Source organism: Argiope bruennichi, chromosome 1 (genome assembly GCF_947563725.1).
Source record: "Argiope bruennichi chromosome 1, qqArgBrue1.1, whole genome shotgun sequence".
NCBI lineage: Eukaryota > Metazoa > Arthropoda > Arachnida > Araneae > Araneidae > Argiope > Argiope bruennichi.
The window spans coordinates 63,907,237-63,933,827 of NC_079151.1; the positions used below are offsets into that span (position 1 = coordinate 63,907,237).

General features: G+C 28.9%; 1 protein-coding gene across 4 annotated transcripts in view; it reads left to right on the forward strand.

The window, feature by feature from the left end:
• The window catches only part of LOC129965557 (xylosyl- and glucuronyltransferase LARGE1-like), a 281,900-nt gene that overhangs the window by 47,272 nt on the left and 208,037 nt on the right, over window positions 1-26,591 (forward strand). For 3 of the 4 annotated variants that reach the window (XM_056079575.1, XM_056079556.1, XM_056079565.1), the window contains exon 2: window positions 18,943-19,050. The exons of the other annotated variant lie outside the window; for it this stretch is intronic. The gene's annotated coding sequence lies outside the window, so the exon portion shown is untranslated. The remainder of the gene's footprint in view (window positions 1-18,942; window positions 19,051-26,591) is intronic. 4 annotated transcript variants of the gene reach the window in all.

Consider the following 26,591-nt stretch of genomic DNA (forward strand, 5'->3'; position numbering starts at 1 on the left):
TTTTAATTTATGATTAGAAATAATCAGATTGATCGTAAATGTTGTTAATAATAAAATGTTGGCAGAGGAATTATTTTTTGAACAATTTTTTTAGGGTTTGTTGGAAATCGGTTTTTTGCGAAACTATGATTTTTATAAATGTAATATTTTTAATGTTTTAACAGGTTCTTTACAAAACCGTTAGATTTTTTGTTTCTAAGTTTAATTTTTGGGGAAGTTACACTGGATTTTATATTTGCATTTGCAGACATTTTAATGCTGTTTTGCATGTTTGGATGCTATTTTCTCAAATGTTTTAGATGCTGTTAGATCAAACGCTCAGATGCTATTTTTCTCACACGTTTTAGATGCTATTTTTACTTTGATAGCATTTTCTTGCGAAACACGTCATAAATTAAAATTCAATGCATATTTTTTTGTTCAAATTTTGTGTAATTATTTCTCAATATTTCTTAATATGTTCTACAGTTCTTGAACTAGAGAATAAGTAATCCGTTCATTTAGAAATATTTTATAGTTGTTTTAATGCTTCACAATTTGAAAAAAAATTGGAAAATAAATTTCCAGCTATTTATTAGTTGAACCCCAATATTTAAACAATGCATATAAAAACAGTTTATTTTTTTAGTTCAGGAACAAAGACTGTCTACAAAATTTTAAGCAAATCATTTGATAAGCCTCTAAAACTAGAAGTTTTTTGCTTTATATCTCTTTTTAGCGCAAAGAAAGCCATTTTTCCTAATTTTTAAAATACTTTTGTCAATGAGCTGGTATATTTTGGTTTCATAGATGTTTTTTTTTTTTTTTTTCAAACTTTTAAATACAATTATTCGAAAATATAACTATTTACGAACGTTTGTCAAAAAATTCGTCCCGAACGTAGTCATATACCTTAAACTAGATTAAAACTAAAGCGTTTTGAGTTTCGTTCTAGGATTCTCATTAACATTGTTTCTGAAATTTGCATGTACAATATATTTCGGAAACAATGAATTGGCTCATTATTAATCTTTTGAAGCATTTTAATCTGAAGTTTTTTGTGACTACAAAATAATGATAGTGAAAAACAATTTTGAAATAATACTACTTTAAATTATTCATCTAATCTAGGTTAATCAATTAAAATTATTCATTTGTATTTAGATCATGCTTACCTCCATGAATATTTTAAGTAGAATATGAAGGGAAGTGATAACGTCTATTAATTATTAAAAACACAGGACTCCGATGAGAGTTAAAAAAAATTTTGAAAGCGATGAGTAAAAAAGTTTAAATAATGGTATATTTTCACTTGACAATTTTTCCTACCGGCTGATTTATCCATATTGGCCACCTTTAAAAAGACCATGGAAAAAAGCCGGGGGAAAATTCTATTGAAATTAATGCTTAAAAGAAAACCGTAGTTTTTATTATTGAAAGAAAGTTCTTTGTTAGTTACTGAAAAGATGAAACGTGCCGCAATATTTCATTCTAATTTGAGTGTCCTTCTGATCATTTCAATCCCAAACGCAATTTTAGTTTCTGCAGTGTTTAAAAAAAAAAAAATATGCTGGGAAAATCGAAAAGTTTCTCATAAAAAAAATTTCAATAACATTTTGCTAATTCTGAGTGTTTATTTTTCTATTGTTTTAATTTAATCTTTTTTTTGTTTTTGTTTTCACTTATTTCACTATTTTTATTTAATTTAGCTTAACGTTATCTGTAAATATATGGATTCAAGTAATGTTTTTGCAGCCATATTGAAGATAATTAAACTTTTATTGTTAGTAATAACCAATTGATCATAATAACCGAAAAATAAATATATTGAATGCATTACCATCTTTTTGAAAACGGGAACAAAAAATATATTCATGGCGTATAATGTCTCATCAATTTTGGAATCGTCTCTGTTTTGAAGCAAATAAATTTGTTAAAGTAACAATATTTATTTTAAAATTTACTAATGTAACAATATTTATTTTAAAATAATTGAATTTTATTGTGAAACAAATAAATTTACTAAAGTTACAGTATTTATTTTAAAATATTCGACTAACATTTGAAAGAAATATAAATTAATATATTTTGATTGCTGAGTTTATATAATATGAAGTATCCTTTCAATAAATATATATATTTTTTACAAAATATAAAATGTTGTGAAAGTTACAAAAATTCAAATTGCTCATTTGGGAGAGAATGTACGTTTTAATTTTTTAATGGCAGTATCAGCTTTTCGGGCTTATTTCAATTAACTTCAAAGTAATGCTACTTCAGAAAGATAATGAGATCTTTCCGAAGGTTAGCAAAACACTTATTAAAAAAATCTCTTAAGATATAAAACATATTAAAGCAATACTTAAATTATTATTATTATTTTAGTTTTTATCTGATAACAGTTCCTACAAAAATTTATGCTTTAGTAATTCAAAATGTCACAGCAAAAAAATAATGAATAATAATTCCTGTTAGTACGAATTTTTTATATTTTTTTTCTGTTTTCGGTTGACCAATTTTAATTAAACAGGTATTTGCACTCTGAAGTTTAATCAAAATTTTGATGAAAGAAAACTAATTTTCCATCCATTGTAAGTTTTTAAGTGTCGCTGTTGCGTGGACGAAAAAATGCCTTGAAAAAGTTACTCTTCTTCAATTAGTTTAATCACTTACATTCTAATTATTAAAAAAATTATACAAAATATTAGCTGGTCATTACATACGATGGCTTTGCTTTGGTTTCATTATTTTTGGTATTTCATTATCAGGAGCAAAATTATTAATAGAAATTTTAGTATCGCAGAGTCAAGTGTCTGAGATGAAACTCTCTTAATAAGATTTTTTTTTTCCAATTAAGATTATTTTATGTGTATTCACGTGGCTCTTTTTATTTATTGCTGTTTACTATACCGTAACCTTTTATATTTTTAATTAAAAATTCCGAAAGTATTCTAAAATGCATTGCCATGGATGAAATTTCTGGTTGTATTTCCTATATTTGCACATTATTCTCCGGACTATTTTCCATCATGTCGATATAAATTGATTATTATCTTCAATAGGGACAAATTAGATTCTTCATAGCTCGTTATTCCGTTAAAACCATCTCTGCGTAAAATAAATGCATAATAAGAAAAGTTAATTGCTATAATGAAAAGGCAGCATTCGGCAATTATGCTTAGAATTTTACAAACATTTTATAAAGTTCTTATTTTAAAATGTCGTCTCTAAAACAAAAACGAAACACACACACACACACACACACACACACACACACACACACACACACACACACACACACACACACACACACACACACACACACACACACACACACACACACACTTGTATATCAGTGTATTATCAATATATATCTCCATTAATAATAAGCATAAATGTATAATAATGTATAATAATAATAAACAAACAAAAACGGAAAAAAAAACCTTGTACATCAGCGTATTATCAATATCTTTCTCCACTAATAATAAGCGTAAATATATAATAATAATAATAAGCAAACAAAATCGGAAAAAAAAACCTTGTATATCAGTGTATCATTAATATCTATCTCCACTAATAATAAGCATAAATGTGTGTTGGCGCTCTCTCTGCAAGCCGGACTTTTTGATTTCCAGCTACTAAATTTGGCACGTGTATAAAAATCTTGGAAATGGAAATGTATACTTCGGGGAGATTTGTTTTAATATTTTAATTAAAATTTTAGTTAATTTAAAATTAATTTGGATTTTTTTTCCTCGATAATTTTTAAAAATGCTGCACATAAATTTATTTTTACTCTGTTTTAATTTTTAAAAAATTGCTCTGAATTAATATCAATTTAACAAATTCTCAAATTTTAGAAATTTTTAAATATGTCTACGGATTTTGCTGTTGAACTTACGTTCAAATTGTTTATTTTATTCCGTCAAAATAGTTAATCACTCTATTTTCTTCTGTAGTTGAAAACTAAGGGATAAGATTCTTTTTAATATCTGTATAGTTCAAATGAAGTACTATAAAAAAGGGAAGTTACTGAAAGTTTGAAGGTAAATGAAATGGACAATTATTTTTTTAACAGCGCTGTCATGTTATGGGACCGACCTTTATTTGGAAGGTGAATTGCATAATGAACAAAATAAAAGAAAGACAATGAAGTAACACAGGTTTATTAGGTTACAGTAACAGGTTAAACAGGTTAAAATAACAGGGTTGTCTCGCATTTTGGAGGAATCAAAATATATGAAGTAATATCTAAATGATTTAATTGAAATTAAATATAATCCCCGGCGCACCACTAGGTGGCCAAACGCGGCCCTTATACAACACATAAATTTATATGCATTATTTTTTCCGTTAGTGATGTCAGTTTAAACAAAGAAACAACAACAACAATAAAACACTTAACTCGGTGTTTTTAAAAAATACTGAAGAAACTTTGGGAGCCACAATTATTTTTAGAATTTGATTCTGAGTTACTATCTATGAATTAAGAGGTTATCTCAAAAGCTGTGTAAATTAACGAAATGTTTTATTTTATGCAATATCTTTTTGGGTGAGAAAGATAGAGATGATTTTAATAATAATTCAAAGTTATGTTGCTTTATATTACTGAGTTATATACTTGATAGAAATAATATATAATTAAAGCATACATTTAAATTCTAACTTCTATTATAAAATCGTAATAATTGTCACATAGAAAATTCTGTAATAAATTATTCTTTAATTAACAACTACTTATGTATTTAATAAGTTTCAAATCAATTAATATTTTAAAAAGTTACGGAGCTATCACACAGTTTGCTTTTCCTATAAAATTCGTATTAATGTAAAAACAGAATTCATATTATTAGTAAATTATGTAGATTCCTTGCCCCGAGAAACATTTATTTCTACATTTGAAACAAACACTTTTAATTATAGTTCTCATATAAGTACAAGAATCGCTGACTTTTCTATCCTTCGAAAATTATATCGTATACACGTCTACCAAGTGGATGGCTGCGGAACTCGAAGAACGAACGGAACGTAAGATATTGGAGCTTGCCGACTCCAATATACGTAATTCTGCTGCTGGAAGAATGATGTCGGATTGATCTTCGTCTGTTTTATTGTTGATTGTATACCGTTTTGTGCGAGGACGCCGCAATTTGTTACTCCGAAGATATAAAGGCCAGTAAACAACTCCTTGTTGCCGGAATCTGTTGATCTTTTATGACCGAATCCAGACGATCCTGGCTCCATATTTATTTCGATTCATTTACTCTGGACTGCGTAGCCGATCATAAATTTCTTTATTTTGACTCGAAATGAGAATCGTTCGGAATCTCGCTAGGAAGATGGGTTGCATATGAAGCTTATTAGGCAGATGGGTGCGCGGAGCTGATGAAATTCCCTTGCCAGATGTTTATAACGGAAGATCTTCGGCAATAAAAATAGCGTTTTGTAGGTCAAAAAAGAAACGTGCCGGAAGTTTCCAAAAGTGCGTCTGTTTGGATAGGAATGAGTTTTTAATTTTTCAAGGAAAGGTGATATTATTTTTACTTGTAACTAATATAAGCTTAAATATAGTTTTCATTTTTATTTCATACATTGTGCTCATATTAACTGTGAATATTTTAATTGTTCATTACATGCAGAGGAATATTTCTAACTAAACTGATTAGATAGATGAACAGGGTTGTTGCTAGTCAATTAAAAAATATTTCTAGTCTGTTCGGAAATAAATTTCTATAAATGTTATGCAGTGAACTAATTATATAACATTAAAAATTGTCAAGTATTGAGAATCTGGTTCCTGTATATTTCATTATGCTTACCTAATTATTGCAATATTTAGAAGCGCCGAGGTCTACTTAAGTATTATTGTATACATATGCAAATGAGATACGATCATAAATTAAATTAATTAAATGAAAATACATTGCTAAGCAATAACTAAAATAAAAATGAATAATCAAAATTATTATATGTTGATTAAGTTAAAAACTATTCTGAAATGTAGTTTTTAATTTAAATCGACCACCTTATTAAAAGAGAGGATTTATGATATACGCTGTCTAAGATTACTAAGTGCTTAAGTTTGCTAAACTGTACATAAGAGTCTAACTAATCCAAACTAGGGCCGATAGATTTTAGGCTTTAATCATTATATGTTTAATGTTGTTCTTCATGGAGTGAATTGAATTGTAATTTGATTTTTTTTTTACTAGCTGGAGATTAAGTTTCCGAGTCAATTTTTTAAAAGTAAATTTGGAAAAATAGCTGTCATAATATATAATAATATGGGTTGCTTTCTCTTCAAGCTACAAGTGTCGCATTTTTTTTTTTTTTTTTGATATCATATTTGATATTTTGAAAACCACGAAGACTGAAATCGTTAAATTGCTGATAAAATAAAAAAGCGTCGTAAATACATCCTTGTGAAATGTTATGTCCACAGTTTGTGCAAACCACATTGTGAGACAAAAGTTGAGCAGGACACACTATTGTCTCAAGACAATTCTCAAAATTGTCTGGCACAAACTGTGGACTTAAAATAATACAGATTAATGTGCATAGCTTTCATATTTGCATCATTCGATATTCATGATGAAAAAATTCTTGAAATAAATAAATAAATTTATTTTAAAGACCGGGCAAACCGTTATGAGTTAACAAGTTTGATTGGTAGCCACTTCTTGGGTGATAGATGCTCACGAGGAAAAAGGTTTTCGAACTTTTAATTAAATTTTTAATTAAAAATGAATTAATTCCAACAGTTTTCTTCAATAGTTTTCGAGCATCTTGCTGCACAAAAATCCATTTTAGCATCACATAATTTTTTTAAAAATTAGCTTTTTAGCGATACAATTTTATTTCCATGAATAATTTTTCCCAGTAACTTTAATAATTTAAAAAAAAAAGGGTTTTAAACATTATTAATAACGATACTTTATATAGTTTTAATTACTGAATTTATATATACAAGAGTTATGGATAATATAAAATGCAGAATTTTATTTATTTGCTATTTTTGCAATTTAAAGTGAATTTTAAAAATAAAGATGAGCGTAGCAAGCTTAAAATATTTATATTGTGAAATTCTGCGAACTGGAAATTCGAATTTCCTTTCTTTCCTCTCCCTCTTTTCTAATTTAGTTCCGAGATTAAGTTTAGGCACTAATGTGCACTAATTTCGTTAAAAAAAATCGCGCGGAAGGCTGTTCATTTAATTAATATTTCGAATTAGATTCTAAAAATATTTCTTAGGCACTGTATTGTTGATTCAACTCAAGCAGATTAATTGAATATATATGTATATAATTTTTACTTCGAAAGTTAGGTTCAATGATTGTCCTATGGATAAATGCAGATAGTATAGTTTTATGATTTACATTTCATACTCTAAGAGCGTGTAAATAATGTTCATAATGTGCATATAAAAATATAAATTAAAATACTAAAAATTAAACAATCTACGTGATCTTCTCACAGTTAGCAAATAATTATGTAACTCTTTCAAACAATTTACATTCAGCCTTTTGTTACACTAACAAATATCCGCTTCAGTAGTATCAATTTGTCATTTGTCAGCGCAACCCCGTGATGCCCAGTCCAAAGGCACCGAATAACAACAGCTTCCATTCACCGATGTCGTCACGCTTTCATCAGGATGTGACGTCACCACTAGGGTTAGTTCTTTTCTTAGCCGAAGTCTCCCGTCATTTTCTTTTTCTTTTTAAATTCTCACGCGCGTTTTGTAATGAACAGACTGTTCTTTTGCACTGTGTTTGCTTCGGTTCCGCCTGTCCTAAGTACGGCTGAATTCTTGGAAAAAGTTGAAAATCTTTCGTTAATAGTTTTCGCCTTTTCTTTTTAAAGCATCCATCTTTTTAGATTTGCCCGTTTAAGCTTTTAGGCGTTCTTCGAATAATTTTGTTTCTGCCTCTGAGGAAAGCAAGACACAATGTTTTTAAAAGGTTTGCTTGGCACATGCACTAGAAGTAGATTGGCGAGGAAGTGAGCTGCTGATGTGTGAAAGCATGATTTATTGGCGGCTTTCTTTCATCAGCTGAAAAGCTTTTATACTTTTCATCAGGTTTTTTGGTGATGAAAGCTAAGATTCTACTATCAGAAAAGCTAAAAGGATATTTGAGAAACAGAAGGAAGAATTTTTATTTCGATTAAATTTCTGAAATTCGAAATATGAATTGTTGTTTAAGCCATGAGATTAAACAATGTGATGAAATGAGGAAATAATAATATTCATCCATTCCATACTACATTATAATTTAAAATAGTGGCAACGAATTTCAGCTGTTGAATAAAATTTCACGGTCCAAATATTTATATGCTTCTGAAAAGTTGCGAAATGATCGAAAATAACTTTGTAAAACCGGGTATTGTGAGGTCATATTTTATTTATTTATTGTCAATATACCTGAAAAAACATCAGCCATTTCTTTATAAAGAGGAAAAATATATTTTATATTATACGAATTCGATTAAAAATAGCAAAGATGTCGTAAAAATCAAAAAGTATGGAAAAACATTATTTTCAATTTTCTGTCAGGATTTTAGCTCACTTTGAGTGCTAAATTGCTTGTCCAGTAAACAGATATTCAACAAATGTTCTGCTTAAAAGTTTAATTGTAGTTTCTTTTGATTTTATTCACATGTTTTGAAGTATTTTATTTACAATTAAATTAGAATATTCACAAGAAAGCAGAAGTTCGATATAAAAACTGGCATTCAAAATAGGTAAACTTAAAATTCCGCTGAATACTTTATTATTTCATAATATTCATGTTTTACTACTATTCAATAAAAATGGTTGATCGTTGTTGGAAATATATTAGATAAAAAATAACCCAGCACCAGTGTTGCATCTTTTTCAGTTGAGTTCTTAGAGAAATTCATATTAATGTAATAGTTGCAAGTTGGTTTATCTATAAATTGCATCATGTGGCATGAATAAAGAAGAAAGCATTCAAAACACTCTGTAGGACAGACCGTCCACCTACAACAGTGAAGCTCGGTTGGTAATGTATTTCTTGAATGGAAAGTGCTTACTAAAAAGGATTTTTCAAAAGTTTAATTAAACTTTTAATTAATTATTAATCACATTTTAATGTTTTTCTTTTATAATTTTTCAGCATATTGTGATACAAAAATTACTTTTACAGGAATTTAAATTTTATTAATTTTCAGCGATATCAATCTTATTTCCACACAATATTTCAGATCTTATTATTGCATATAAACCGCTTTGAAAACTTTATTTATTTAAAATTTTTAATTAGTTTTTATGTAATAATGCATTCTGAAATGTAATAGCTACAACAATGGATATGAGGTGATTAACAATATGAATGGTCTTTAAAATTAAGAATTGGTATCACTTAATAAGTCAATTTATTTATTTAAAAATTTAAAAATAAATTTCACATCCATTCCATTGTTGTAGCTATATTTATACTCATGCCCGCTGCGATATTTTAACATGTATTTTCTTGTGCATGTCTTCGCTGCCGTGTAATTATAATCAAATTTGAAAAATAAAGATAGCTTAAGCAAGTGTTAAATATACGATATTTTGTACCTGAGGATCGAATCATCTTTAAGTTTTTAGAATTCATTTGATTTGTTGCGTTTTCTGTATTAAATATTAACTTACATTCTTCATAATTATCACAAAGCTTTGATTTTGTTCTGTTTCTTTTTTTTAAATTTAGAATATTTGTTTTTTGAATTATAATAATTAATATGTTGATGTAATCAATAATATTAGCTGCTTTTGCTTCCTTTTCGATGATATTACTTTTTACATGAAACACCTGAAATACTGTTACTGTATATTGTTACTTTCTGAAATACAGCACAAATTGGTGACAAACTCGATGGGGGGGGGACTCACTAAATCACCAGACTTGCCATTCTTTTCTTTTTTTACTTCTCTCGGCAGCAAAATCGTTCCGTCTGGACTGCATTTAGAATGGAAATGTCATACTTTCCGACAATTAGTGTCAAGTTCCCACAGATCACTTTCACCATGATGTGATAGTAAAACTCCACCATCGTAACTTTTCTCAGTTCTTTATTGGGTTTTCCTGCATTTTTCCTTGGAAAAAGCCATATTCGAGAACTATTTTTAGAGACCAGATCCTGAGTTAGTGCTTTTTCTCATGAAGTGCTCCGGTGTGATGCTTCAGATAACATTAACTCTCCTTTCGTAAACCTGCGCTGTCTATTCCTGGCTTGAGTCTGTAGATGAACGTTTGAAAAAGATACTTGCATATTGAAATCAGCTAATTCTGAGTGTAGGGTATCAAGAAGAAAAGCAATTATGATCATAATTCAATAAATCTTTACGTCGCAAATACAATAAATGTCTTTGGTTTTATTTTCCTTTTCTGTTGAAATAAATAAATCTTGCTCTTTACTTTCTCGTGTGCGTAGTATAGAGAAAATATAGTAATCATCAACAAATTCGAACTCGAAATTTTGACGAACTCAACGTTTTAGACAACCTTGAGTTCGAAAAACACATTTTTGGAAAATGTCCGTCCGTCTGTCTGTCTAAGATAATTCAAGATAATTCAAAACGTTTTGAGTTAAACGGTTGAAATTCGGCATACGGGCTTTATAAGTTAACATGATAATTACAAAACAAAGAAAACTGGATAAAATTCGGTAAATTTTGAGCCAAATCTAAAGACGAGTTGATTGTCTGTTGGTCTTTACGTTCAGAAATATGTAAATACGGTAATTCAAAATCGTGATGACTTAAATATATAAAATTCGGTTTGGGACTTTTCTGACTACAAGTGCAGGTGTGTGTCAAATCTTTGCTCCATTCGATTAAGAAAAACATGTGTTAGGAATTCAGTAACCACGTGATCTTCATGGCCGGAGCTAGTTGCCAATCATGTATCACGTGGTCTCCCTGTTGTTTTTTAGTATATATATATATATATATATATATATATATTCCTCCAGTAGAAGCGAACTTGACTCCTGTACTAGTGGGAGTATGATCTCGGCTCTCTCTCTCGCGAGAAATTTTATGTGTACTTCTCTATGCCTACTACACTATGGCGTACTCATGTGCCTTTTGTTGTTGATGTTACCAATAAACCACATAAAAGACAACCTGTGTCTTCAAGTCATTTAACCCAGACCACAATTTTCTCTATCAAATAAATTATTGTGTAATCAAGAAAAGCAAAGATAATTTTAAAACAACGTGTCTAAAGCACAAATTCGATTTTGATACTATTAACCGCAAAGCAGGGATTAAACTCTCCAAGAATGATACGATAGATTCAGTAAAAATGCCAGTTATGCCAAAAGTGAATATTTCGTAACTATTGTACTCTAATGGCATCCAAGATGTTCTCTGGCATGACGAGTTTATTAGAGATTATGCAAGAAAGTGTTGGGAAGGCCACACCGCTTGTCAATTTAAATAAATGCAATCGCATTGCAATGACAAATTTTCTTATAGTGCAAATTTTTGGTTTTGATAATCATATTTTAATTTTGCATCACTATCACAATTACTTGATTTGATTGCTAAGATACAAGGATAATGGTTTAACTGAAAGATATATTTGAAGATATTTTTGTACTTAAAGGCTGTTCGATTGGATGGATTGATTGGAAGAAAGTTATTTAGGTTGGTTTTCTAAACTGAGTTTTACTTCCTCAAAGTAATGCACATTTCAAATGGTTAGACTTTGAGATCTTTCAAGCATAGAATGATTGCCGTCTTTGATATACCACATTTAGTAAAATTTTCATCTGGTAAATTTTGCCTTATGTTATTTATAAGAATATCGTTAGGCTGTTAATTTTTTTAAATACAATAAAGTACCTTTTAAATTGAAATAACATATAAATGAAAAAGATGTAAATTTTAACCCTTTGCATTTGAAAAAGTAGTTTGTATTGCATTTGAAAAGTAGTAAAAGTATTCACTTAAAACAAGGACTTGTTCATTGTTCCGAAAAATAAATAAATAAATAAATAAATAAATATATATATATATATATATATATATATATATATATATATATATATATATATATATATATATTTGTTTCAATTTATATTTTTCCTGGATTATCTTCCACGTCTTATCATTTTATAGGTATTTTTAACAATTAAAATTAAAAAATAAACAAATAAAACGTCAAAATGATGCGACGTCATGAATGGTGAGTGAGAGTCATCATCCGAGTTCAAAGGGTTTATATATATATATATATATATATATATATATATATATATATATATATATATATATATATATATAATATGTAATATTATTTGTTGTGAAGCATGATGCAGTTTGAAGACAATGAAGATACTTTTAATTTTGTGACGTCGTTTTATTTCATTATGAAGAAGCAAGCATATGTACAAGCGATGCGCACACAGAGCGACACAGAAACGGAATGAGGGAAGAGCTCTTGGACATTTTATCCCTGGTCTTATATAACCTATGATTTTGATAGGGAAAATACTTCTTTACAGTGCTAATGTATTATGAGATTTCGATAGGGATTTTCGTTATACGGGTGGACAAGGTAGGGGAAACACAGGGAGATTTTAAAAAAGAATTTGCTTGATGAGTGGTATGTTATCTCTTCACGCGCAGTGTGGGAAAGTTAGATTTTAGCTGATTCAACAATTTAACAAAGCTTCTCTTGAATTAATTAAGTAGAGACAGTGGAATTGGATCACGAAATAAGAGAATATTTTAGAATGAAGTTACTATGGGCTAAATTAAGATAAAATCTTGAAAATTAATTAAATTGAAATTAGAGTTAAAATATCATTATATATATATATATAAAATATAAATTTCGATTATTGCATATTTAATGGTATTAATGTAGATTTATGTAAAAATAAAACTTTTTTAAAACTATTATTAAGTTTTAAAATTGAGCGTTTGTTAAAAAATATGAACAGTCAACCTTTTATTCAAGTTTTGAATATAAATTTTATATTTCATATGTGTGTACAAGTAGGCATTTAGTAAAAAATAATCGTTAATTTTCTTCTTTTTTTTATTGTCTGTGAGTATTAAGTAAAATATTAAATGCTTTTTTTTAAAACGTTTTGATGAGCAAAATAAGTTTGAATCTTTCCAGTGGAGTTCAATGCATCATTAAAATAAAAATGGATTGACTTTTTCATTTTTTTTTCACCATTGCTTAAATCAACATAAGATAATTTGTTTTCTATTAATTCATCAACTGTAAATAATTCCCAAACTATTTTATCAGTATCACAGTATCACTTACTGACAGATTTAGATATTTTTGAGTCTTAGGCAGTGCACATTATTACGACCCATCTTTTAAATAAGCTGACCAAATTACATTAATATTTAAACATATTTTTAATGCGTTAATGATTTTTTAGGTAAATATTTATTAATTTTGTGAAAATGGGCTAGATTTTATCTATCTATAATGACTTCCCGACATGCTCATTTGTACATAACATTATTAAAGCATATTCGGTTTTATAAATATTCTATTAACTAAATGAGCCAATGAATTTATTTGGTAACTGATCTTTAGCCTATCTGTTTGTGGCTACCTCTCGGCCTAGCGGTTTTAGGCAGCTGCCTTGTTGGAAATTTGGATATATTCTTCAAAAGTGATTTGTGTTCTTTGGAAATTCCAGTCTTTTCCTAGAAGCCAAAAGCGACCCAAGTTTTGCATATATATCATTACAATAAATCGTTACTAGGAAGAAGCGATGAATAAATGAGAAACGTATATACGGTGCTTTACAGTGACTTTATTGCTTCTATTCGTTTCAAAATTGCTATGTATGATTATATTATCATTTAATTGCCGATGGCTTTAATTCTTTGGAATTATAAATGTTGAAATGCTGATAGAATCTTGCGAAGCTGATACACCCTAATAAGCCTATCAAAAAGCATCGCTTTCCGAACATAACTTTAATATCAATTAAAAATGCTCCGTTCTTCCATTGCTTCAGGTGCTTTTCCCAATTAGCGTTCAGAAAAATGAATAAATAAGATGTTTGCGTTTTTACGTGGTATATTAACGACGTAGATGTTGGTTGATTTGGCGGGTACGTGCGTATCGTGATTTGTGTTGAAGCCGGATGTCGTATATTTTTTATATCTTCAGGAGATAACGATGTACCTCTGGATAAAGTGAGTTTTATCTGCCCAATTTCTTTTCGATAAGAAAGGCAGTGACTTATCATCGGATCACTTCCGATAACTTAAAACCTTTCCATTTTCGACTTGTAATGCGACGTTTTACGGTGATAGTTTTTCTAAATTGAAAGCAATGAATTCTATAATTTGGCAAGATTCGATGAATTTCTTTTTAAAGTTCAGTTTTTGAGCTGCGGTTAGGTTATGATTTCGGTACAATTTATCAGATGTGCCATTAAAATTTTTTGTACCTTTCTTCAATCGTTTATAGGCAAATCATTTTGAAGATTTTATTTTTTAGTTGAAATTTTAGTTTTCTATTTGCATGGTATTAGCCATTTTCAGATTTCCCCTTTATGTTCTGAAACGTCCATTGTCTCTAAATTCTAATTAACCAATCTAGTAGAACTGTATTCACATATTTTCTTTCAAATATTCTCTACAACTATGTGCTATTTTATTAAAAGTATTTTATATGTCTTTATTAAGACTGTTTTAGATATTAGCTACTCTTTCTATTTGATATATATATATATATATATATATATATATATATATATATATATATATATATATATATATATATATAATATAATATGTGACAATGATAGAGTTCGATTGAAGGCAAGATTAGTTTTTGAATGGGATTAATGAAATCTAGTTTTGCATGTGTTATTTCCATTGAATATAAATTTAAAAAAAATTTCCTTCTATCATGTGTTTTTCGTAATTTATCCTACGGTCCTAACATTTTTTAAAGAAATATTGTTACTTTGAACTGCGCATATGTTTTAATAGAATTTCTAATGACATTAAGAAGGTCTATTAATGAATTATAATGATAATTGTATATTTTTAAATCCTGTATTGGCTTGCCATTATTAATTAAAATTTTTGGTTTAAATAATGATACATTTTAAAGAGTGCGCCATTTTGAAATTAGATTTTCTCATGGATTGTTAAATCCATACATTTAAAAGCAGATAACAAATTTAAAAGCAAATAAAATCCAATTTTCTTTATATATTAGATTCTGAAATTATGTATTTTTGTTATAAGATGACAGCAAAAGAAGGTTTAATTTTTTTTTCTCGTTTTAACAGCGCACAATCTGTTAAAAATCATTAAGAATTTTTGTTTAAAAAATCTGGTTAAGTAAGAATTGATTTATCTACGTTTCAGCTATCCAGATCACTAATTATCTAGATCGTTTCCAGGGAGAGGAAGGCGAAATCTGTAAACAAAGTACAAACGAACAAAACAACAAAATAACTGACTTTGATTAATATATTCGAACAATTATATTCTTCAGTATGTAAAATATACAAAAGGTAAATTACGGTGCTTTATTGTAGCTGATAAATTAATATATTGTAAGAGAATTGTTTTCTTTTTACGAAATAGTTTTCCTTTTTCTTTCTTTTAGTATCTATTCATAAAGAGGAATTTTTTTGGTTAAAAGAGTTGAGTAAGTTTTCGACATTGTAAAACCGTGTTATTTTGCGATTACAGGTACAGTTACAAAATTCGGTGAGAATACAGCAGGCATTGATGAGGAAATCCCAAATCTCGTTATCCAAACATTCGGGAGAATGCAGCGCGCCTTGTGTATCATCGGAATTCAAACCACATGCAATATAATTATTCAAGAGCCACGCTGATTTTCACTCCACTTGGAGTTTATACGTACGGTTAAGTGCTAAATGCAACACTCAAACGTGAGGCATCTAACATAACCTGACCTTTTCTGCTTCAGTTGCCGTTTTGGCCAATATGGAAATGAGTGATTAGTGTTGTACACGGCTGTATTTGGATATTGGAAGTGTGCTTACCATAGTGTAATTAGAGGAATCTCTCCGTAATTAGTAGTTGCAATAGAATTCAAGAACTTGAATCGCGTTCTTCTCGGTTTCGTTATATCTTTCACCATTTGACCTTTAATTCTATATATTTCAAAGAAAAGCTGTTCTTTTTAATCAGTTAAAATAATTACCGTTGTTGACGAGTCTGAAGAGAATTGTCCCGCTCAATTCTTTTTCTAATGAATGAAATCATGACGATTGAAACAATCGTCCAACAGTTATTATGATTAATTTGGAAATTATAAATAGCTGCCGAGTGAAATCTCAAAACATCTTTTGGAAATGGGAATTCTGATTGAGGAAAGGGAAAAATTCTCTCTGGCTTTTTTGAATCAGTGGGAGATAAAATTCTGTTATTGCTCCTCCTAATTTCTATTTGAAAAAGTTATCTAATTATGCCGTTCCTCTACGTACTAAAATGAAATCTTCACACATGAGATTGTTACTATAAAACAAGGAGCATCACTATCTACAGAGTGATTAGAGAGCAAATAGATAAGTTCTGGGGGAGAAAAATCCAAATATTTTTTTTAAAGTAAAGCATCACTACCGCCGTAAGAAAAAGGTTGTTTGAATTCTGATTGGTATCAAATTGATATTTATAATTTTTATCTTATTACCTTGTCGTGTATAATCACATCAGCCTGGTTGTATAGAGCAAAGAAATATTCATTCTATTTTGTTAACTACTTTTATAATAAGCTACATATTCATTGTGTTTCTGTATTGGCTAATAGTTGTAGTATCTAGCGGTCAAGTAATTTTATACCATGCACAGACGTGAATTATTTCCTATTTATACAAGATTTATACTTTTAATTACTTGATATTTTTTTAAATTGAGAGTTGCAGTATTGTATTTTCTTCATTGGAACTGTCATTTTTTTAGAAACCTCTTTTGTTGGAATTTGGAAACTTGTTTAGCGGAGAATCACTCGTGTAAGTTTTGAAACTCGAACTGGGCTCGCATTTCCCTATTTGTGAAATGTTTGAGTCAGGCAGACAGCTTTTAATATTTCATGTTTGAATTAGATTCCAAATTATGATTAAGAAATAAGCTTAGATCACTGCGAATAGTTTCAGAATTTCCATATCGTGCCCATCTTTATTTTCACATAATCTTACTACTAAATTCTTGTATGGGTTATAATAGTTTAATATAAAAGACGGGTGCAATTCCGAGATTTTATTTCTTTATCTCCTTCAAATTCGGTTTTTGATTGCAATCAATTCAAAATGTTTGAGATAAGACCTGTCCTGTCATTTATCTTTACATATTTTTTTTAATTTATGTAGTTGCAAATCAGTGCAGTTTTATTCCATAAAATAAAAGCTTAAATATTTGTTTCCTATTCATGATGTACTTGAATGTTTTCGCTTCAGTGTTATTAGAAATGAGTTAATATCTGTATTTTTCTTCTGAGCAGATGTTTGAAATCAAATGATCAAATCACGTGCTTTGGAAGAAATGTCGTTGCGTGATTTGGAGACATTCATATGTTTGCTTCGACAAATTTCCCTCTGAAAATAACAATCCTGTCTCAAAATTTATTGCCCATTTAAGGGACATTTTAATTTAGAAGCAATAAAATCCGGACAAACTATACATTCTTTATTAGTGTTTAATAAAGAATGTATTGAACATAAAGACTAATAATGAGTAATGGCAAATTATTCTTGTAAGCAAAATGCTGTAATAAGTTCTTCCTATGCAATTTTCATCATGCGATTCGATGGTAATGTATATTTATTATAATAAAAAATAATGGTCTTCCTTTTAATGTAAATACTACTTTCAGTGAATGCAGTTATGAAATGAATAATTGACTAAATTTATGAGTAACATTATTTTTTGTAAGAGTATATAATTTACTATTTTTAAAATTGTTTGCTTCAATTTGTAAAGAGTTAATGTAGAGGGAAGAAACTCTGTATAACTTCATTATGAGGTAGATGAAAATAACAGGAGTTTTGGGACCAATTATTTAATTATTTTCTAAGTTCCATATTTCACAAGACAAGACAAAACAAACACGAACACGAAAATACGCGACACTCACTTAGAATACAATCTAATAATGACTTCCAGAAAGGATCATGGGAAATATACCTTGATGTTAATATGGTAACGCCATCTGTTGTATCCAAAGAGAAGGTAATAGAGTTGCGTAATCGCTATATTAAGATTTTACTCCCGCTCTATCATTGGATTTCGTTCTGTAATTATATTATTACTATGTGCTGTTTTGTTGTACCGTTTTCTAAAAATTGTTGTGTCATAGGCAGTGCTGCGGATTTTCTTTCAAACCTGTCCTTGAATTGTTCCATCTAAAAATCAAATTAATTTGCATAGCCGAAGTTTCATATATGTTGATTACCTTAGACTAAGTCAGTGTATATATTTATTTTTTCATTTATTTATTTATATTTTTCTTTTTTCAAAGTTTAAACTGCCTGTTTTTGGTAAATTTCATTATTTATTAACTGTGCTTCAATGATATTGTTACTGTGGAATTTTATGTATTCTCTTCTGCTTGAGCCATTTAGACCTTCTCCACTTTTTCTTTTTATGTCTGCTCCTTTTTTTTTTTTTTTTTTTTTTTTTTTACGATTTATTTATTTACTGTCTTTAGCTACTTTTGCATCTAGTGCACATGAGTATGAATGATTTTTTTGAACAGCTATTTCTTTAGTAACCATTTAGTTTCTATTTTTTTTAAATTTTAATTATGAGCTTTTTATTGGTGGAATGCCCCTTTTGTCACACATCTAATCATCATCAGAATAAATGTTAATAAACAAAGATAATAAAAGAATGGAAAATTACTTACATGTTTGTTATATTTTAGCAGAATGAATCAAAATGTGGTTTTCCTAAATTGTTTTTGTTTGTGTTTTTTGCAGATGTTGGCATGATCATTCTTTGCTGATATTTTCACAAGCCGACTTGAAGTTGAATTTAAAACCTTAAGAAGTGTGACATTGGAAAGAAAAGAGGCCTTGAACATTTGTGTAAGAATTGAAACCAAATTTCTTTTCTCATATAAGCAAACTTGAACCCTTTGCACTTCTATATCGAATCTGATTCGCCATTCTGAAGGACCATATTCATATTCATTTCAGATAATGATTATTATAAAAGCCACGCAATATCAAAATCTTTTACATTAATTTTTAAGAATTATAACAAACCTATTACTCTATTTTTTGAGCTCTAAAAGGACCCCACCCCCTCTTAACTCAGTTATATAAAATTATACATCATTTTATTATATTTTGGATTGCAACAGGTTTGGTTATTTTCTTTACCTCCAGTATAGATTTTTGCGTGAGTTATTGTTAAGTTCAGAAAATGTTATCTTGCATTTTGGCAGATAACTTATCAAATGAAGTACTCAAAAATTGAATAAGCTTTTCTATGTCTGGGAACTTTCCATTTCCTTATATTTGAGATATGGTTTTCACTGATACTTCATATTCTTCCACGATAATAAGTTTTTTTTAATGAAATGAAAAATTTTTAAATGATTTTTGTTGAATTGCCTACTTTTGAAAATTCACTTACCTTTCTTACCTATTGTCCATGATGTGCTATATGCAAAATGTAATGGAATGAAAATAATGCTCTGCTTTTGAGTTAACCCAGGGGTTCCCAAATGTTTAAAACTACGATCCTGTTTGTAAAGGGTGTTCCAACTTTAACGCAAGATTTGAATCAGCTGTCAAATGGTTTTTATTTTAAAGAGTTGCCAAAACTTTACTGCGCGAATGGTGGCAAATTCAAATCTTGCGTTAATTCTGGAACACCCTTTAGAAACCGATCTATTACGACCCACTTCATCCTTAGTGCATTAAATTTTCCCAGAAGCAAACACCACACGTTCTTTTTGAATAGGTTTTATGCTGACCCCCCCCCCCCAAAAAAAAAGTGAAGGGGGGCATTCATTATTAAGTATAATGTTACAAAAAATATCCCTTATGTGTAATATGTTGTTGAAGATTTTAAAACTTCATTCCATTTTATATATGCATTCAAGATTTTGCCACGATCCAATCGTTGGTCAATTTGGAAGTTAGTGAGAAATAAAAAGTTATAAAATAGAAATGAATTCTCTTTCGAATATAAATTATTTAAGGAATAATGTATTTAAATTTTCTATCATACGGACAAAAAAAAAAAGGAACTATTAATAGTCATTGCATAGATAAACTAACGAGAAACCTTCTCAAAGTAGGAAACGTAGTTTCTTTTTCTTTCATAAATGGTAATATTTATAGAATTTCAGTAATTTCTTTACCGTCTGTGTTTTAAATTCATAAATTTTCTCTCCAAAACAACCATCAAGTACCAAATAGTTTTTTATTTGTCCATATGCCTAACATCTGTATGCATTTTAAATTTGCATTCTGCTCTGTTTGTTTTATTTGCTACAAAAACTAAAAACGTTTGTATTGAAAGCCACACAGAAAGAGTTTCATATTTTAAAACGAATGCTTGGGCGCCATTCATTTATCTAGGATGCCTCCGACAACAATGGGGGCACGTGGCCAGGTGATTTGCATATCAATGGTTCTCCAAAAATCATCCGACATTCTTTCCGTTTACCGTCGCCAGCAAACTGTTTTATATTTGACTGTAAATAAATAAAAATAAAAATACACGACTCTAAAATATATTGACCTAGATTGTTTAGCCTGTATTTTTAAGTTCGGTTCAATTTTTAGTCGTTTGTCGACTATTTATTAATCTTGGGATTATAGTTTTTCATTTGAATTCTTGATATATAAACATGATTGTATTGATTCGAAATGTTGTCATTGATAAAATGTTCAACAAAAATTAAAGCAACTTGGATAGCAGAATTATAAAATTATGTTTGGGGTTTGTTGCTTTTTTATAATTATTGCTTGTTAACTTGTATTGTTACAGTGTTTAATTAATTTTGAATTAATTTAGCTTCGTTTTTAATCCTTTTTATCAAAATGTTTATTTTATTTTAGATTATGGTTATATTATTAAGTTACTATAGCATTTAATGGGTACGCATTTTATTAATTTAGAAAAGAAAGCAACTGAGAAAGATCTTAATATGTTTAAAAACACTTTTTAAAGAAGTATCAAAGGTGGAAGAAAATAATATATATTATTTTATAAATAAGTTTTTCTTCTGTAAATTTGTCACAGAAATTTATATTTGTGACCAGCGCCATTTTTCTAAAAATTTTAAGTATTTCCTATAAGCATGAATACGTTTTACAAGTGGATTAAGATTTTGGAAACTCAAGTTTATGTATTAATTCCCATTCATTTTTATACTCATTATAAGGGGGGGGGACCCTTCTCCATTGTTAAGATAGTCATCTTTAACTACCATCCAGTTCGCCAGGAATAGTGGTTGTATTAAATTCTAATTAAATCTCTTATGCATAACATGATATTCATGGATCCACCAATAAAAGAATTTTAAGCAATGATCTGTTATTCGGATTAAAACCGTATTATTTTAATAGATTGTTGTATTTATTATATATATCTTCTTAATGAAATCAAATCCTATGGCGTGGAGTAATTTGAAACGTAATTACCCAAGTATTATTATTATTTTATTTATTAGTATCTATTTAATTGTACATTGCTTTATCTGTAACCCAGCTTTTTGTTTTCTTCATATAAGCTGATGAGATAATTTTCCCTTTAGCTTCTAACAATGCAACTTTTAATGAAACTATGAAAGAGGTTTGAATTGAATCGAAATAATGAAACCTATTGTTTAAAGTTCTTTTTAAAAAACTGTCTAAATCTTGGAAAAAAAAGTATTTAGTTAAGTATCCCTTAATATTCATTTTTTTTTAAATTTTAAAGTGGTGTACAAATTATTTTAGTGCTATTATATTTTCTGTTGTTATCGCTGTAAAATTCAAAAATCTGCTTGAATTTCTTTTAATTAGAGTTTTTTTTTAAATCTCTTGAGGTGTAAATTTACAGGATATTTTTTAGACCGCGTGTCTGATTAGGAAAAGTAGGAATGAGCTGTCTTAGTAGGAAAAATTATAATATAAAATTAAAATATTGTAAACTCCATTTCAGAAATGTGTACTTAAGAGCATGTTATTTAATCATTTTATAAAATATGTTACATCTTTAATACACATGTTTAATACAAAGATTCGCGACAATTGTACTACTAACATTTTCCCTTCGGGTAGCTCAGAAGATATAGTAAGAATTTATTTACTCTTAAGTGCTTACAGTTTAATAATACAAACTTCTAACCTTTTAGGATTTCACTTTCCACTTGGAATTTATCCGTCTTGTTGTTAGCTAATAAATCCTTAAACTTTCTGCTTCTCTTTTTCATTACAATATTTAATATTTATAAATATACGATAATTTACAACATAAATTCTTCTGTAATAATAATGCCTTTTTTGACATTTTTTAATAATACTAAAATATCAAATTGATTTTTTTTTTTTTTATTTGATTGGCCTTTCATCAGAAGCATCATCTGCGGATGCGACTAATGACGGAAGTCTTGAAAGTTGCTTTTCCCATGAACTGTTTTTTATAAACCAAAATTTTTCCGGTCGACCCCTTTGCCCCTGTTTTCGCCTTGTCATAAATCATATGCAAACTGACAACCGCATTTGTCCTTCGCCATCAACAGTATCTGTGGTGAATCCATCTTCCGGAAATTTTTTCCCTGTGATCCCGAAGTGTCATCGCATTTACAATGAAGTGCAATGTTTGAGGAATAGTTTCCTCTCATTTTTATCGAAAATATCCAGGCTTTATATGAATTATCCAAAGTAAGGGATTGAAGACCTTTCTTTAAGGATGGATGATGTGTGGAAAATGTAGCTAAGCAGAATCGGAAAATTTTATTTACAATGTTCTTTTGGTATTAAATATTATTTGTATGTGTAAAGATGATTGTATAAGTAAGTAATAAATTACTAACCAAAAAAGGAACGAAACAAAAAATGGTTAGTTTTTGTTTGAATGTAAGGCTATATTAAAACATTTTGATTTATAATTTAATGAATTTCTGAGAATATAAAGGTCAATTCTTTTGAAAAGTAAAATTGCATTAAGCACTGTCTGTATATAACAATACATTAAAACTATCGCTTAGTTTAATTTAACTTTTAAAGCAGCAGTTTGAGCAGTAAGCTGTACAGCTAAGCAGAATCGGAAAATTTTATTTACAATGTTCTTTTGGTATTAAATATTATTTGTATGTGTAAAGATGATTGTATAAGTAAGTAATAAATTACTAACCAAAAAAGGAACGAAACAAAAAATGGTTAGTTTTTGTTTGAATGTAAGGCTATATTAAAACATTTTGATTTATAATTTAATGAATTTCTGAGAATATAAAGGTCAATTCTTTTGAAAAGTAAAATTGCATTAAGCACTGTCTGTATATAACAATACATTAAAACTATCGCTTAGTTTAATTTAACTTTTAAAGCAGCAGTTTGAGCAGTAAGCTGTACAGCTAAGCAGAATCGGAAAATTTTATTTACAATGTTCTTTTGGTATTAAATATTATTTGTATGTGTAAAGATGATTGTATAAGTAAGTAATAAATTACTAACCAAAAAAGGAACGAAACAAAAAATGGTTAGTTTTTGTTTGAATGTAAGGCTATATTAAAACATTTTGATTTATAATTTAATGAATTTCTGAGAATATAAAGGTCAATTCTTTTGAAAAGTAAAATTGCATTAAGCACTGTCTGTATATAACAATACATTAAAACTATCGCTTAGTTTAATTTAACTTTTAAAGCAGCAGTTTGAGCAGTAAGCTGTACAGCTAAGCAGAATCGGAAAATTTTATTTACAATGTTCTTTTGGTATTAAATATTATTTGTATGTGTAAAGATGATTGTATAAGTAAGTAATAAATTACTAACCAAAAAAGGAACGAAACAAAAAATGGTTAGTTTTTGTTTGAATGTAAGGCTATATTAAAACATTTTGATTTATAATTTAATGAATTTCTGAGAATATAAAGGTCAATTCTTTTGAAAAGTAAAATTGCATTAAGCACTGTCTGTATATAACAATACATTAAAACTATCGCTTAGTTTAATTTAACTTTTAAAGCAGCAGTTTGAGCAGTAAGCTGTACAGGGTTTATTGTTATTTGATAATATTTTATTTTTATTAGGACATTTAATGTTAAAATTAGATGGAAAAATTTCGGTCAATGACAATTTCCTTAATAATATTTATTTTATAAATTAATGCATTGGAAGTAATCAATGTTGCAAACTGAGAAATGTTACGAATATATTAACTGCCTTGAAAGTGACGTTTTCAGCTTTAAATGAAATCAGATCCCCATATATCAGAAACCTCTATGTATCGGTTCTTGGATTTTCAAAGGAAAACAATTTTTGTATATCGAATAAATTTTATGTATACCGGGGGAACAAAATTCACACACACATACACACACTCAAAATTTTTATCTTAATTTAATCCATGTTAGCTTCATTTTAAAATGTTCTCTTATTTCCTGTTCTAATACCCACTTTTTATTTAATTAATTCAACACGCGCTCTATAAAACTGGTTACTTTTGCATCTACTCACACTCCGAGTGAAGGGATAAAAATTCTTAATGTTTATAACATTCTTTTAAAGATACCTAAATCGACATTTGTCAAAGAAATCCCTATAAAAAATCTCATAGTAAAAATCTCGAATGGAAAATTTTGGTGTCTTTTCTCTTCTGCTCTTGTACCCCGATGTAGACTGATGTATTTCTTAGCACTTATTCGTGTACATAAATTATTCATTCCTGGATGGAATAAATCGAAGTTAAAAATTCAAAAGTGTTTTCTTTTCGGCCACGCAATTGCTGAAATATGTTTTATATTATATATAATACATAGTTGGTTTTTTTCAATAATATTTAAATAATAGTAATAGTTTAACATTCTTATTGAATTATGACACCTTCCGGGGGGCACCTCGAAATGAGGATGAGATGCTTCCGGCATGGTGGTTGGATCTCGCCACCCTGGAGGACTCCTCCCGTCGATGACGGGACGTACTTCCTTCGGGGAGGGTTGTACCGTGGCCGGTGATGGCCCTTGGGACTCAACCACAGTTCCCGCCAATGTTGCTGTTGCGGTGGTCCGGTCATTCAGTTTTTATGGTTAAATCCGTGTGCCTTCGTGGCGGATCGGAGAGTTAGATGGCTGACTTATTAAATTATGACCGATCTAATGCAATGAAAATTATCAATTTTGTTATTTCTATTTGAAAGATAGATATACACTATATTTCAGACATTACCCCTTTTTGTTCATCGTTTGGGATATTCAAAATGCTAGTACTTCTAAAAAATACTAAACTATTATCCTAGGTAGCATCCGATTTAGATCGATTTCCTTATGCTAACTTCGACTTATTCATTCTTTCATGCAGATAACATTATTCCGAGATATGACAGCAACAAAATTAACTCTTAAACTAGAGATATAAATTATTTTTTTATCCTTCCACAGTAATTAAATGAAGAGTACGAAGTATCTCTCCATCTTTTCCTCTGGACTTGATTCACTTGAGTTCTCGTCGTGTTACAGCTCGTTAACATAATGTTTCCTCGCGAGTTGTTTCCAACCCGCAATGTACGATCTCTTCATTTTTAGAATTTGGGAATTTTAAGTGGAAATTAGCGCTCATTTATATTATTTACGCGACGCAAGTGATTTGTCCGAAAACCGTCTCGGAATTTTTCTAGCCTGAGCCCCCGAATTCTTTCGTTGGCGGCAGCTTCTTAATAATGCTTCTAGCGGAGAAAATGAAAGTGTATACTGCCTAGTTCTTTGTGTGGTTGGACTAGATTATTGATTCCCCCTTACGGAGAGAGGGCTAATTGCAATTAATACTTTTGTGAAGGGATTAAAGTAGAGTTTTAATTTTCTGCGAAGGGCGCGCGTCGTTTTTTTTCGGAGATTCGAATTTCTATGTCTTTTAGGAAGTATTGATATTTGTTATAACTGTCACCTCTGAGATAGTTTTGCATATTTTGATTTTGAAAATACATAGATTTGAATATTGTTGCTTATTACTTGAGAGATCAGAATTGCTTTTTTTAAAATTTGCTGAAATATGTTATTTTATCATTATTTCTTATTATTTGCTTTGTTTATTAATAGTTATCACTAAAGCAATCAAAGTTACTTTTTTAATTTTATGATGAGATATAGTATTTTGCCTTCATTTTATTTTATTTTTAGGTACCTTATATAATGTATTCGTGGTTAGTTTATAAACATTATGCGTAAGAATTTTGTCATTTTTGACATCAAGCAAAATTAGGTTAATGTTTAAATTGATTATGTTTACGATATTCATTTTAATGTTTTAAATACTTCATCTCTGTTTTATGAAATATTCAATTGAATTTGAAGATTATATTTTATTTTTTATTGCTTTATTTCTTTTTGTGCCAGATGAACTTTTAATTTCATAGACAAAATAACATGCAAGAAATACTCAAATCCTTAAACAGAATTGTTTATCATAATT